Source organism: Herpailurus yagouaroundi, unplaced genomic scaffold (assembly GCF_014898765.1).
Source record: "Herpailurus yagouaroundi ecotype Mexico unplaced genomic scaffold, PumYag 77, whole genome shotgun sequence".
Taxonomy (NCBI): domain Eukaryota; kingdom Metazoa; phylum Chordata; class Mammalia; order Carnivora; family Felidae; genus Herpailurus; species Herpailurus yagouaroundi.
Genome location: NW_024412388.1, coordinates 56,893,953 through 56,908,936, shown reverse-complemented (window position 1 = coordinate 56,908,936; position 14,984 = coordinate 56,893,953). Strand labels below are relative to the sequence as shown.

General features: G+C 40.9%; 1 long non-coding RNA gene across 1 annotated transcript in view; it reads right to left on the bottom strand.

The window, feature by feature from the left end:
* LOC121027293 (uncharacterized) overlaps window positions 1-14,984 on the bottom strand; it is a 35,761-nt gene that overhangs the window by 19,583 nt on the left and 1,194 nt on the right. Inside the window, exons 3-5 of the long non-coding RNA XR_005788645.1 lie at window positions 11,856-11,865; window positions 4,425-4,482; window positions 4,177-4,285 (exon numbers count right to left, since the gene is read on the bottom strand). This is a non-coding gene — a long non-coding RNA (uncharacterized LOC121027293). The remainder of the gene's footprint in view (window positions 1-4,176; window positions 4,286-4,424; window positions 4,483-11,855; window positions 11,866-14,984) is intronic.

Sequence of the window (14,984 nt, the reverse complement as noted above, 5' to 3'; positions counted from 1 at the left end):
CTCTGCCCTTCCCCCACTCACATGCGCTCTCTCTCTCTCTCTCTCTCTCTCTCTCAAAATAAACTTAAAAAAAATCAAAATCCTTGTTAGTACACATGTAGTAATTTGTCTTACCTGGCAATAGTTGCAGTACATGAAATGAGGTCTGTCTCAGCAAATCTGGGCTACAAGTTCAAAATATTTGATGGGAAGGATGATGAGATATTATAGCCAGTGAGACTGGACAAAGTATAAAAGTTAATGATACTTATTTCAGGTAGGTATTGGTCCTGCCATATTTTTAAAATATTCTCTGAGCCATCAATCACAAAGGAAATGTCTTCAGTATTCATGGAAACACGGAATGGCTTGGGAGGGGCCATCCAAAATAGATGATTCCATTTATGCTACAAACACAGTAGTACGTAGGGTACAAATGCCTCAGTTTAGCAATGTTCTCCAGTGGGCTGGGTGGGAACAATGGGAAAGCCTAGTTCAAAGGTGCCTTCTTCTTTTAAAGTACCTATCATGGTGTCTGACACATCAGATTCCGTTCAGCAAGTGTGTGTCCCCTTCCTTTCTTTCCAACCAGAATAGATCAGACCAAATACTATCTCTGTCACAAAGGAAGCAGCAACTCAAGGACATGCAGGCAAGGCTGGATGAGGAGGCTTAATTTGTTTTTATCTTGGAGATCCTTCCATTGACACTAATTAATCTCTCCCTACAACTTGGAAGGTTAGCAAACCTCTTTTAAAATAGCAGCAATATAATGCTCCCTAAATGGGATTTTAACTAATGTACAATAATTACTCTTATCATAACAGCATCTCTTTAGCACATTCAGAAGAGAACCTCGCCTGTCTGCCCTAAGTGGTGTTATTAGAGGGAGGAGAGTGTTTTTCCTGTCCATTCATGCTCCAGCTGCCATTTAGCTGCATTCTGTGGGGACAATGATCCTTGCCTTTCATGGAGTGCAGATGGAAATGCAGAAGTGCGGCATTCAGAGAGATTCTGCTGTCTGCCAACAATTCTAGTCAGCCCTTCTCTTTGGAGAGGCTTAATATTTCCGAGCTGTTATGAAAACTTCCTTTAAAAAGAAAACTGCTTTCTGAGTTGACTATTGCCCAGAAATAGAGGTTAGAAGTGGGGAGCTGCCACAGCAGACCTGGCCTTTACATAAAGTGCCTTTTTCATTTGTTGAAATGCAAAGAGAATGTTCGCATGAACCAAAACTCAGTTGCCCAAAAATCTAATTGGAGAGCTCATGTTGCCGTTGAACACAGTTGCAGGGAAGCATCTGCTTAGACTCAGCCCCTCTGCAACCTACTGAAGTCTTAAAAGCATGGGCCTTTAACATCATGTCAGGCCTGTGTTCAAATCTTAACCTGCCATGCACAGACATGGCCTCAAAGGCAGTGCTGTGCCGTAGAACTTCTGCCAACACAGTGATGTTTCTGTATCTTTGCCGTCTGGTAGAATAGCCACTAACTACATGTAGCTATTGAGCACTTGAAATGTGGCTAATGAAACTGTAACACTGAATTTTTATGTATTTTTTATTTTAATTCATTTAAATTAAAAAGCCACATGGGTTTAGCAGCTACTCTTTTGGAAAGCACATCTCTAAGATAAAAACAAGCTGTTGCATCTTGTACCTCCTCCCATTAAGAAAGACTTGCGCCAGGGAGCTTGGCTGGCTCAGTTAGTGGAGCATGCAACTCTTGATCTCGGGGTTGTAAGTTTGAGCCCCACATTGTGTGTAGAGATTACCTAAAAATAAAAATCTTTTAAAAAACATTAGAGGGGTGTCTGGGTGGCTCAGTCGGTTAAGTGTCCGACTTTGGCTTAGGTCATGATCTCATGGTTCGTGGGTTCGAGCTTCACGTCAGGCTCTGTGCTGACAGCTCAGAGCCTGGAGCCTGCTTCGGATTCTGTGTCTCCCTCTCTCTCTGCCCCTCCCCTGCTTACACTCTGTGTGTCTCTCTCTCAAAAATAAATAAACATTAAAAAATTAAAAATAAAATAAAATAAAATAAAAATAAATTAGAAACAAAGAAAGAGTTGCGCCTTCAAGCACTGAGTTGGCCTCTTTAGGTTCTGAAGAAACATAAGATAATGGGGAACATTTTTTATGTATGATATAAATGGGGAGCCATTTATAAGATGACTCAGCTGCCGGCTTCATATAGGACCCAAAGCAAGAGAGGAGTTTGCAGTAAGTTGAGACTCTGGGCCCACTTGCTCTCCCACTCTGACTATAAACTGAAGGTAGCAGTGGCAGGTGAGAATGCTGGGTGGAGGACCAGGCAAGTCCCAATAGGAGAGTCGCAACATAATCTCCTAGAACTTGAGGGTAAAGCCATGTCATTTGTAGCACTGAACAACCATCTGTTTGAAAATCAACACCCGACATTCTACCCAGACCCTAGGAGGGACTAAGTACTGATATCAAGGACTATGTGACCAGAGTTTCCCATCATATGCTGGATATTGTTTGATCCACTGTGTTGTAAGTTCCAGCAAGTGCAACACAATCTATGGAAACAGTACATTGGGGATTGGGTCCAACTAATTCAACAAGGTACAAGTAAATTGCAAGTGACTCAGACTCCCACTCACCTATCTTTATTGTATAATTATCTCTCCTAAAACTCAAACCTATAGCTCATAGTGGGATTCCCTACAACCAGTTGTCAAAGAGGAAAGAATCTGGGCTTAGTTCACAGATGGGTTAGTATAATATGCTGGTGCTGACTGAAAATGGCCAACTACCATTACAGTTCCACTCAGAGGTATTTCTAGAGGACAACAGTGAAGAGAAATACTCCCAGGGGAAAGAGCTGCTAGCAGTACACTTGGTCACCGAATTCTAATGGAGGGAGATGTAACATGAGATACTTAGACTCCTGGTAAGAGTTTACATGACTTGGCTAGCTGTCAAGGGGCCTCAAACGAACAATACTGGAAGATTTATCACAACTAGTTCTGGGGAAGATGTATGCAAATGAATTAATAGAAGTGAGGATGAAGCATGCAGACCTTTGTGTCTCACCACAATGCTCATTAGAGAGTGTTCACTGCAGAGGAGGCTCTCAACAGTTAAGGGAACAGGATGACTTCCTATAGATATCATCATTTGCCCCATGCCTTAGCAATCTCAAAATTCATGAAATGGGCCAATCAACAGAATGGCCACACAGTAGGACTAAAGATACTAGATGGTCCTAACAGCATGGACATCCTCTCATCAAGACAGATACAGCTGCTGCCATGGTGAATATCCAGTTTTCCAGGAAAAGAGACTAACACTGAGCGGACATTATGGCACCATCCCTTGAGGCAACCTAAAGGTTGGCAGTAGACAAATACAATGGGCCACCTCTACCATGAAAAGGATAGTGATTTTGTCTCACTGAAATAGAAATCTAGTTTGGATGTCAATTTGCTTTCCCTTGCACTTCCCTCAGCATCACCATCCACCAACTCACAGGATACCTGATCTATTAGCATCTTGTTCTATACACCACTTTTTGGAGCAAGATCACTATTTATGCCAAAAGAAGTGTTGCAGTGGATGCAGTTACATGAATCACTCATCTAACTACATAGACCTTCACCAGGAGAAGCTGTCTGATAGAACACTGGAGAGCCCCATGTAGCTAAGGTTGCCAGGTCAGGATTGGTTGCTATCCTCTAGGATGGAGAGTATGTGCTGATTAATGGCATATACACAGTGATGCTTTATTTTAAATAGCATGAATATTGGGGCGCCTGGGTGGCTCAGTCAGTTAAGCGGCCAACTTCGGCTCAGGTCATGATTTCGCGGTCCGTGAGTTCGAGCCCACGTCGGGCTCTGTGCTGACAGCTCAGAGCCTGGAGCCTGTTTCAGATTCTGTGTCTCCCTCTCTCTGACCCTCCCCCGTTCATGCTCTGTCTCTCTCTGTCTCAAAAATAAATAAACATTAAAAAAAATTATAAATAGCATGAATACATGGGTATGAGAAGCACAGGGTGAAAATAAAATGGGTTCTTTTACCATATTTCTAAAACTCATAGAATTTGTACTTTCCAATCATAGGTTCTACAAGGTTAGAGATTGTGGTTCCTGGGGACCAGATGGGTAGGGTGGGATGGGAGAATGCTTCTATTGCATGACACAGAAAGGTTCCTGCTGAACTTAAAGGTGTGACCTACCTCTCCACTTTGAGCTCCTTATACCAGGAAACAATAGGCAAGAAAGGAGTTATTGTCTTCTCAAGGGTAACTGATCTTCATTATCATGAGAAGGAATCCAGAATTACTTCTACGTAATAGGGATAAAAAAAAGGATGTGTCAGGAACCCAAGAATTCACTATGGGATCTCTTGGTGGTTTTTTGCTGAACATATAATCAATTGTAGCAACCATAGCTTGACAAAGGCAAGGCAACTATGAATACATACCCTCAGGGATGAGAATCCATGTCATTCCAGCAGGCAAGCAACTGAAGGTGATGGAATTCTAGAATAGATGGAGAAGAAGGGAGATGATATTTATTATACTCTTGGAATCAATTGAAGCTGACAGCATGCTGTTCTCACCAAACAAAAGAAAGAGAGAGATCACTGTATGTGGTAGACAGGTATCATGACAGCACATAGGTTGATGTGAATAGTGCAAGGGGGTGGATTGTTTCATATACCACTTATGGTTGCTTCAGATTCTCTCGACCTCTGTAGTTACCAAACTATTCCAGCACCAATAGCCGACATATTGACAAACTCTGGTTGGACTCTGACAAACCTAATGTGGGCACCACCTAACAGAATTTTACACATGTCCACACAATGAACATCTTGCCTCCTACTCCAGTTGATGCTGAAGGATGAGATGACGTGGGACCTGCTAGGTACCACATAGCACAACCTGGAAGTGCAAAAGAATTAATGTCCTAGGAAGCAAACTTCTGACCACTAAGAAATGGAAGCACATGGATAAAATCTCCCTCTTTTCTGCCCAGGAAGGACTGACTTAAGAAGCAATTGTTTTTATGGTCTCTCAGAAAGTCCCATGAGATTAGGTAACAGACACACTTGATACCACATACAACCAGCTTAATAATGCACCTTTTCATCAGCTCTTCCCCCAATATCCCTATCTTCCTCTCCTCCTTCTTCAGCCCTGCTGTCTAGGATTAGGAGAACCCAAGCCAAGGGAGAATGGAATTACTGAGATTTTCTGGGTGTGTGTGTGTGTGTGTATGTGTACACAGTACATACATACACACACACACACACACACACACACACACACACACACACACACACACCAGATGCAAGAAAACGGGGCTATGTTTAAACATCCTACGAAGAATAATGTTAATATGCATCTGTCCACTTCAGGGAAGCAGCCTCAACTCTTGCTTACTCATTGTCTGTCAATTCCAACTCATCTATCCTTCAGATCTCACCCAAATTTTTCAGATGGCAGCACCAGCAAACACATAGAGGTCCCCAGAAGAGGAGAAGGCCTTAAAGAAAAGGAAATGAATACTGACTAAGCACTGTGCCACATATACTCCATACATTATCCACTTCTCACAAGTAGGAGGTATTATTATCTCTATTTTACAGAGGAAGGAATAGGAGTGCAGACCAACACCACCCAATTACCAAGTGGCTGAATATCAAACTCATATTTTTTTCCCACTAATGTAATTTCTACAAACTGGATTCTTTTATTCAGGACCAGAGTTGTGTTAAGATACTCTGTTTCGTGACCTTATTTGACTCAGAGAAAAAGAAGGCTGGTATTTGGGGAAGAAAAAAAAAAACCTCCCACAAACTATCTTGGCAAAAGCAGAAGTTAAATACAGTTATATATGAAAGAGGAAAATAAAAGAGAACAGAGAAAGTCAGAAGCTTAGACTGCATTTGTCCAGATCAATAGTTTACCAATAGTGTGACACAGAACACCTATGTATCCAACAATCTGTATGTGTAACTAATTTTTTTATCAACATGCTCAATACACTTTGGCTATCACTAAAGATATTCTGTTTAGCCACTGATTAAGCATTGCATTCAGTGGCTTATGTAACATGATGTAGTCAGAGCAAAACTTGCTCTGAACCAGAAAGATTTGTATCACAGATTCAAGCAGGTACCAAAGAAAGAAGTGTTTGCTGGAACACTTGAGAACATTGTCCTCTGTGTATATAAAAAAGAGTAGTTAGGATATTCAAATTTTCTAGCAAACAGCAACAGCAATGCTGGAAGATCAAGGGAATAGTGAAAAAAAATTAAAATGTAAGACAATATTATTCTCTGTAGTTCAGACTGATCGATAATGACTGCTAACTTGTTTACTGCTGTTGGATGAATCTTTTAATCCTTTTAAGCCCTGCAACTAAAAATACCAGGAACATGAAAAGTGTGAGAATTACTGTTCTAAGAAACCTATTTATGTAACCAGACTTGCCACCTCACCTAAACTGAGAAACAAATGGGAAACCTGGCTTGTTAAAGCAATTTATTGTGTTCAAAAACCACCTTTCCCCACCAGTACAACCAAAAGAAAAATAAGGGGCACTTGGGTGGCTCAGTTGGTTAGGTGATCCACTCCTCGTTTGGGCTCAGGTCATCATCTTGAGGTTCGTGAGTTCAAGCCCTGCGTCGGGCTCTGTGCTGACAGAGCAGAGCCAGTGTGGGAGTCCCTCTCTCTCTCTCTCTCTCTCTCTCTCTCTCTCTCTCTATCTGCCTCTCCTGTGCACTATCTTTCTCAAAATAAGTAAAATAAACTTAAAAAAGAAGAAGAAGAAGACCAGTGAGACAGAAATCTACATTCATGGGGCTTTCTGTCAGAATCAGCAGCGTTCCTTTGAGACAGGTGACTCACCTGGGCCTAAGTGGCCCAGAAACCCTGAAGGGCAGAAGACACCATTCACTAAAAATATATTTGAGACGTAGAAAATCTAAAAAAGAAATTCTCTGAGACCTGGGCAGCAGTTACAACATACATTAGAAAGGGCCAGAACAGGGTCTCCTGGGTGGCTCAGTCAGTTAAGCCTCTGACTTTGGCTCAGGTCATGATCTTATGGTTCATGAGTTTGAGTCCTGCATCAGGCTCTGTGCTGACAGCTGGGAGCCTGGAGCTTGCTTCAGATTCCACATCTCCCTCTCTTTCTATCTCTCTGCCCCTCTCCTGTTTGTGCTCTCTCTCTCTCTCTCTCTCTCTCTCTCAAAAATAAATAAGCATTAAAAACTGTTTTTAAATAAAGAAAGGGCCAGAACAGGAACACCTGGGTGGCTCAGTCAGTTAAATGTCTGACTCTTGGTTCCACCTTGCATCATGGTCTCACAGTTCTGAGTTCAAGCCTGGCGTTGAGGCTCTGTGCTAAAAGTGCAGAGCCTTCTTGGGATATCTCTCTCCCTTTTTCTCTCTGCCCCTCTCCAGCTTGCGTGCTCGCTCTTGCTCACTCTCTATCTCTCCCTCTCAAAAATAAATATATATAAAAAAATCTTTTTAAAGAAAGGGCCAGAACAGGCTTCGAAAGAAGAAAGCCAGGATTTTGCTTTGACCTGGCCCTTCTGTCTCTATTTTGTAGCACATGAAGGGAGTCTGCAGAGTGTAGAGCCTTTCTTCAGTAGATCCCACATTTGCTGAAGAGCAGAGGTGAAATGAGCCACCAAACGCTCCAGAGAGGCTCTGAAACAAGTCAAGCCCCCTGGTCAGGCAGAGACTGAGGAAACTGTTATTGACCCTACAAATTGACTACAGCACTTTCAGGAGAGCTGGCTGCAGTTTCCTTTGCAAGATTTAACCACAACAAGGAGACAAGTTTCACTTGCCAAAATCTCTTCTTTCACACTGCTGTCCTTTTATCAAGATTTGATGACAACTCAATATGCAGCATTGGCTTCCACATTTGGCTCCTGAAAATAACAACTGACATGTGAAAAGTAGCCCATGGTGAAAAGGGTATGAAAGGTGCTAGATGAAAACAGTAACTCCACCATTTACTGTTTGGGTAACAACTCTCTGAGCTTCAGACTGATCTCAGTTAAATAGGGAAAAAAATGATACTTGCCTTACAATAGTATTATGAGAATGATTTTATGTAAAGGATCCAGCCTGTAGTGGATGCTCAATAAATGTTAATTCTCTACTCTGATTACAGTTAAATTCCATGTCTCCTTTAATCCTCACAGCTTTCTAAGGAATATAGTCAGGTATCCTCACATAATAGACCAAAGAAACTGACACTGATCAGTTTACCATTGTGGTGAACGATAGAATTAAGGGTTGTCTCCACGTCTTTTTAAACTCCTAATGTCTTTGCTCCTTTATGGAGTCATCAGGTTCTGATCAATTTATTCATTCATTCAGCAAACATTTTTTTCAGTGCCTAATAAGCACCAGATATTAGAAATAAAGGGCTCAAAGAACCAACAAATCTCTTTCCTTGTGGAATTTCTATTCTAGTGAGTGGACCGTGTCAGAAGGAAAATGAAGTGGGGGGATGGGGGGCTGAGTGTGTGTGCTAATTTAAAGCAGCTGGTCTGGAAAAGGTTCAGATAAGCTGAATTTTGAGCAGAACTGAAAGAATAAGGAATGAGCCAATATAGATATATAAGTGATTATGTTTCAGGCAGAGGAAACCATCAAGTACAAAGGGCCTGAGGTAGGAACATTCTGCTTCCATCAAAGGAATATCAGAGAGATTCTGGCTCTGCACTTGCATTAATATCTTGATTCTTGTGGATCCCTTCAAAAGAAAATGAAGGAAACAGAGTGTGCCCAAGCTGAACCTTAAATCTGATAAGTTTGGGTTGAGTTAAAAAATGTCATTTTCCAGTTTTGTCTATTGCTTCCCTCAAACCTATTCCCAGCACTCCTAAAGTGTAGACAGTGGGCTGATTTGAAAGCTAGACAAATAGAAATTCTACTGAACAAATAGAAAGTCCTCATATCTCCTCAGTACTGGATGGCTTATAAAGCCCTCCCATAGTCACTACACCATTGAATCCTTCTGACAGCCCTATAAGAAAAGAAGGCAGGACAAGAACTATTGTCCCCAATTGACTAGTAAGGAAACTGAAATTCAAATTACTACTATTACCCAATAAAACCACTGTTAAATGCAGAGTCTACATTAAAATCATTAGAATGTGGGTCTTCTAGGGGCGCCTGGGTGGCTCAGTCGGTTGAGCGTCCGACTTCAGCTCAGGTCACGATCTCACGGTTCGTGAGTTCAAGCCCCGCATCAGGCTCTGGTCTGATGGCTCAGAGCCTGGAGCCTGCTTCCGATTCTGTGTCTCCCTCTCTCTCTGCCCCTCCCCCATTCATGCTCTGTCTCTCTCTGTCTCAAAAATAAATAAACATTAAAAAAAAATTAAAAAAAAAAAAGAATGTGGGTCTTCTGGTTTCTACACATAATGCTATTTAATAATAACAACTGCCATCTATTGAAGACTGTATACCTAATGTTCTATGAATATTTATATAAATTATCTTATTCACTATTTACAAATGCCTATGAGATGCATGTATTTCCCCTATTTTATAAATGAAGAAACACTCAGAAAATTCAAGTAATTCAATTATACCTCAATAAAGCTGAAATTAAAAAATAATAAAGTTCTTATATTGACTTCAAAAAAAAAAAGGTTAAATAAATTGCCCTTCTGATACTTTTGGGAGATTTAGCCAGGATCAACCTTGCCCCAGTGGGTGCTGTTGAGTGTCATATAGAGAAGTTTGGGTTTACAAATGGATTTTGACACAGTTGACCACTTCTTCACTCTTACCACACTTACCTGTCCAAGCTTTTTTATTTTTCCCCCTAGAGACATCACTTAAGATTTTCCTCCTACCTCAAGGCCATGGCTTTTTAGTTTCTACTACTAATTCCTTTTCCTCTATAATCATCTTAATTTTGGAGTCCCCAAGGGCAGATTCTGGGCCCTTCTTCATTCTTCCTCTCCCTAGATGGTTTTACCCATACCCTTGGATTCAAATATAAACAGTTTCTAAAGATCCTTAAACTTCTGTCTCCAGCTTAGCAGTCCATCTGAGCTCTAGAGTTTCTTCCACATCCAATGACTTTCTGGCATATCTGCCTGCTGGTTTCACCAACATCTCAAACTAAACGTTTCTGAAATGAAAACATATGAGTCCCTCTTCACTCAACTCCTAAACTGATCATATCACAGTCTTCCCTTTCTCTGAAAATGACAGACCACCAGTTGTTAAGCCAGAAATTATGATTTTTTCCTTTCTCTCACTATCAGCAAATGATATTGCTCTGTCTCCAAACTAAATCCTGAGACTCTCTAGTCCTCTCTGCCCTAAGCCACTATCCATTTTCATCCATGTCACCTCCTAGCTCTCCTACTGTGCCAACTCTTAGCCTTCTCCCATCAGCTCTTTTTTACATTGATTTTTTTGAAAATAAAAACCAGCTTATGTCACTCCCCTTATTTCAAAGCCCCCAGTGACTTCCCATAGATGCAGCAAATTTTCAAGTTTCCCCTTCTTTCCTTCATTATACTCCAGTCATGCTGGCTTTCTAGAAGCTCTTAAACTTTCCAGTTCTTTCACACCTCAGCACCCTTGGTGCTGCCTCTGTCCAGAGAGCTTCTCTTTTGACTATTCATGTGGCTGATTTTTTGGTCTCATCTTGAACCCCGTCTCCTATGGGAAGCCCTTCCTAACTATTAGAGTCTCTGTCACAGCACCATGCTTACTTTCCCCACCACGCTTACCACAACCTGTAATTATCTTTTTTTGTTTATGTATTTATTTATTGCCTGACCTCACATGAGGGCAAGGTTTTGTCTGTCTTGTCACTATCACGATACAGTCTCTATACATATGTGTCCTCAGTACACAAAGTTCAGTAGATATTTATGGAATGAATGAAAGAACGAATAAATGAATCTCAGTTTTCATTTTGCAGGCCTCCATTTCCATAGAAATTATGTCTTAGTTATGTTTATCCTCTGTGGTCTGCTATTCTGAAAACTTAGGGAGGCATCCCAGTGATGAAGTCATGTAGAAATGAGCTGTGGTCAGGACCTAACTCCTATTAAATAAGAACAAAGAGGACAAACCATATTGACTCAAAAGAGCCCAGGCCGTTAGGCCAGGTGCCAGAAGTTTTTGGCTTTTTCATTTCCTTAGGTATATAACAGACTTGAGTTTCTGAGAAGTCATCCAAGGTATGACCATATATTACAAAATCCATTTCACTTAGCCCTTAGACACATGTCATGCTCCATCTCAATATCAGCCAGATGTCTCATCAGCATTTACAGGGTTGGAGGTCATATCTGATCCAGGTCTTCATGTTTGTCACCAAAGTAGGCAATGCAACAATATAATCATAATAACTATTTGTCTTATGTTAAGAGCCTACTGTATGACAAGTACTGCTGGTACTAGGTGCTCTGTGTGTTCTTTTCTTGGTTAATCTTTGCAACAAATGAGGAAGATTCTTTGCCCAACCGATAGACAAAGAACCTGAAGCTCAGAGATGTTACATTATTTGCTCTGATGCCAGGCTTACAGCTGATAAGAGATAAAGCAGAGACTGAACTCAAGGTTTCTGATTCCAGAGGGAGCATTATCAAAACTATACTGTATTGCCTTTTGGAAAAAAGAAATCACACCGTCGTATTTGTATTAAATTATTTAAATCATTGGGCATACCGTATTTTCTGACCAACTCGCAAAATATGATTCTCTTTTTAAGATGCAATCTGTATAAGCTCTCTGGCTCTCCACTATTCCTCGAGGGTGAAATACTATCAGTGATGCTGTCACAGGAAACCATCTTTACTTACCTTCTCTGGGTAAACAACTGGCTCATAGACATTAGAGATTCCTCTTACCTGAAGACTCCTCAAAGAGGAAATGAATCCACTTCAGTAATGATTTGAAGAAACCTAGATTTCATAAAGTTGCTGATAAGGTCTCCACAAAGGAAAGAAGAAGGTACCATTATTCCATTGCTCATTTCCTCTCTGGAGCTTTAACTTAAGATTTCATTTGAAGCTTGAAAACTACTGCCCTTGAGAAAAAGAGAAAGGAAAAAAAAAGAAGAGGGAAAGAAGGAAGGAAGGAAGGAAGGAAGGAAGGAAGGAAGGAAGGAAGGAAGGAAGGAAAGGGAGAGGAGAAAGGAAAGGAAGGGAAGGGAAGGGAAGGGAAGGGAAGGGAAGGGAAGGGAAGGGAAGGGAAGGGAAGGGAAGGAAAGGAAAGGAAAGGAAAGGAAAGGAAAGGAAAGGAGGGAAGAATCTTTTTTTTTTTTTCTTGGAATGGCTTACACAATTAAGTCATCCTGACACCCTATGTGACAGAAAGAGATGGGAAATAGTAGACAAAGAATGGGGTCTCCTTAGCAAGAAAGGTGAAAATAGATGTGTTCCAGCCCCAGAAAGAAAGTTAGGTTGAATGAGAATATAAACTTCTTCAGCTAGAATATCTACATAGATGTGAGAGAATAAGAGCAATGTTTTAAACAAAGTCAAAGAATAAGATCTTGTATACAGATAGTCTTCCACTTTTGTAAAGAACTTCTAGAAAAGCACACTAAAGTTATATGAGTAAAAGTTCAACAAGAAGTCATGCAAACAATGTGAGAGGAGGTCAATCCACAGAAAATTAAATGTATTAGAAAATTCCTAAGGACACTTTAGATGATATACTGCTAACATTTCACATATATTCTTAGATTTGGTTTTTCCTCTGTAATTTAACAGTTGTCCTCCTTATGTCCAATGGATGACTACCTGAGATTTTCAGTATATCTAATGACTTAGATTTACTAAATCTAATGATTTACTGCTCCTTTCTAGCCACACATTCTCTCTAGGTAAATTCCTGTAGACCTATGGCTTTAAATCATATCCATATGCCCTTGACTCTTAAAGCTTCATTGCTAACCCTGATATTTCACCAAAGCACCTTTACTGGTATTTCTAAATCCCTACCTAACATCTCCAATAAGATGTATAGTATGAATCCTAAACTTGAAATATCCAAAGCAATGTTCTCATTCCCCGAAATTTGATCACTCTGCAATTTTTCATCTCAGGAAATGACTGCACCACATATTGCTAAAAACAAACAGCTCTTGGAGTTATCCTTGCCTCCTCTCTGTTCTTCACATTCCACACACATCCAATGTTGGCTTTACCTCCAAATGTTATAATATTCATCCACTTCTCTCAGTCTCCTCTGCTACCACTCTAGTCTAAGCCACCATTATTTCTTCACTAGATGCAATGCAATAGCTTCCTAACTCATCTCCCTGCTGTTGTTCTCACCCACCCTCACATAATTTGCTCTCTAGACAGCAAAGCTAAAAACATAAATCAGACCATATTACTCTCCGCTCACAACTTCCCAGAGGTTTCCAATTATACCAAGAATAAAATCCAAACTCCTTGCTATGGTCTAGAACAGAGCAGTCCAAACCAAGCCATTTAGTAAGGTGTGAAACCAATGTTCTGGGGAAGGATCAGCATTTTAAAATAAAATAAAATAGAAAATATCAGAGTTTATTGTATGTAGTAAGAATAAATATTATCTCATGAAACTTCTCTTTCAGATGTGTGTGTGTGTGTGTGTGTGTGTGTAGTGGAATGCAATGTCAAATGTATTTTCTCTGGGAAATACGTTTGAAAGCCACTGGCCTACAAGATCTTAAAGATCTGCTGGCTCACATCTCCTGCCTAATCTCCCATCCCACTTTCTGCTCATTCAACATACTCCATCGCTTCCAGCCTCTTTATTGTGCCTTCAAAGAGAAGCTTCTTCCCATCTTGGGTCCTTGGCACTTGCCTGGAATGCCTTACTTCCTATTATTTGCATGGATGGTTCCTTCTTACCAGTCAGGTTACCATTCACATATCACCTGCTCTGAAAGCCCATCCTCTAGGGGCACCTTGGTGGTTCAGTCCGTTGAGCATCTGACTCTTGGCTGAGGTCACAATCTCATGGTTAGTGGGACTGAGCCCCAGGTCAAGCTCTGCAACTGATGGTCAGGCTCTGGGTTAACAGTGTGGAGCCTGCTTGGGATTCTCTCTCCCTCTCTCTGCCCCTCTTCTCTCTCTCTCTCTCTCTCTCTCTCTCTCTCAATAAATAAATAAACATTAAAAAAAAAAAAAGAAAGCCCGTCCTGTCACTAATCTAAAGCAGCATCACCACTTCTCTATCACATTACCCTGTTTTATTTCCTTATGCTGCTAACCATGATCTTGCATATTTATTTGTTTGTACATGATCTTTCTCAGCCCTCCTGACGTAAATTACATAATGCAGGGATCTTAGCTGTTCTGTTTGCCACATTCCGCCACTTATAACAGCATCTCAATAAGTACGGTTGATAGACTATTGACTATTTCAGTTTTACACATGTTTGTATAAAATAAGGACAGCTTATAATGAAATGCTTAAATAATTATAGTAGCACTGCTGTGAAAACAAAGATGCTGTGGCTAACACCGCACAGGGACTGGCAGGCAGGACCCGTGGGAGAGCCTGAGTGGTTCATTTGCCAGTCAATCGAGGAAAACCCAAATTCAGTGTACAAAAATGCAATTTCTTGGCCCGTAAAATATGAAACCTCAGAGTGGTTGACAATGAGCTTCAAATAGTTAGGGACATTGTCATAGTTTTTGTCTAGTGCCCTGTGGTTCCTGACAACAAAAATCCTTAAAAATAAAAGTGTTCAGCGTGAATTCCCTTCAGATATCATGGAACCAAAAGTAAAATCTGCATCCAAAACCTTCGATCCTGAATGGAGGAGGAGGGACACAGGAAGGCAAGTAAACAGTAGCAACTGTAAAGAATGACAAGATGAGGGCAGGGTCAGAGTGGAAACTGCCCTGGGGAGCCAGGCCCAGAAGGAGACTCTGGAGCCTCAGAAAAAGGGACCCATATTCCCTTCACAGCCCCACCCAGCAGACTCCTTCAAGGGGTTATTAGGATTATCTCCTCAGTCTTTATTTAATTCTTTC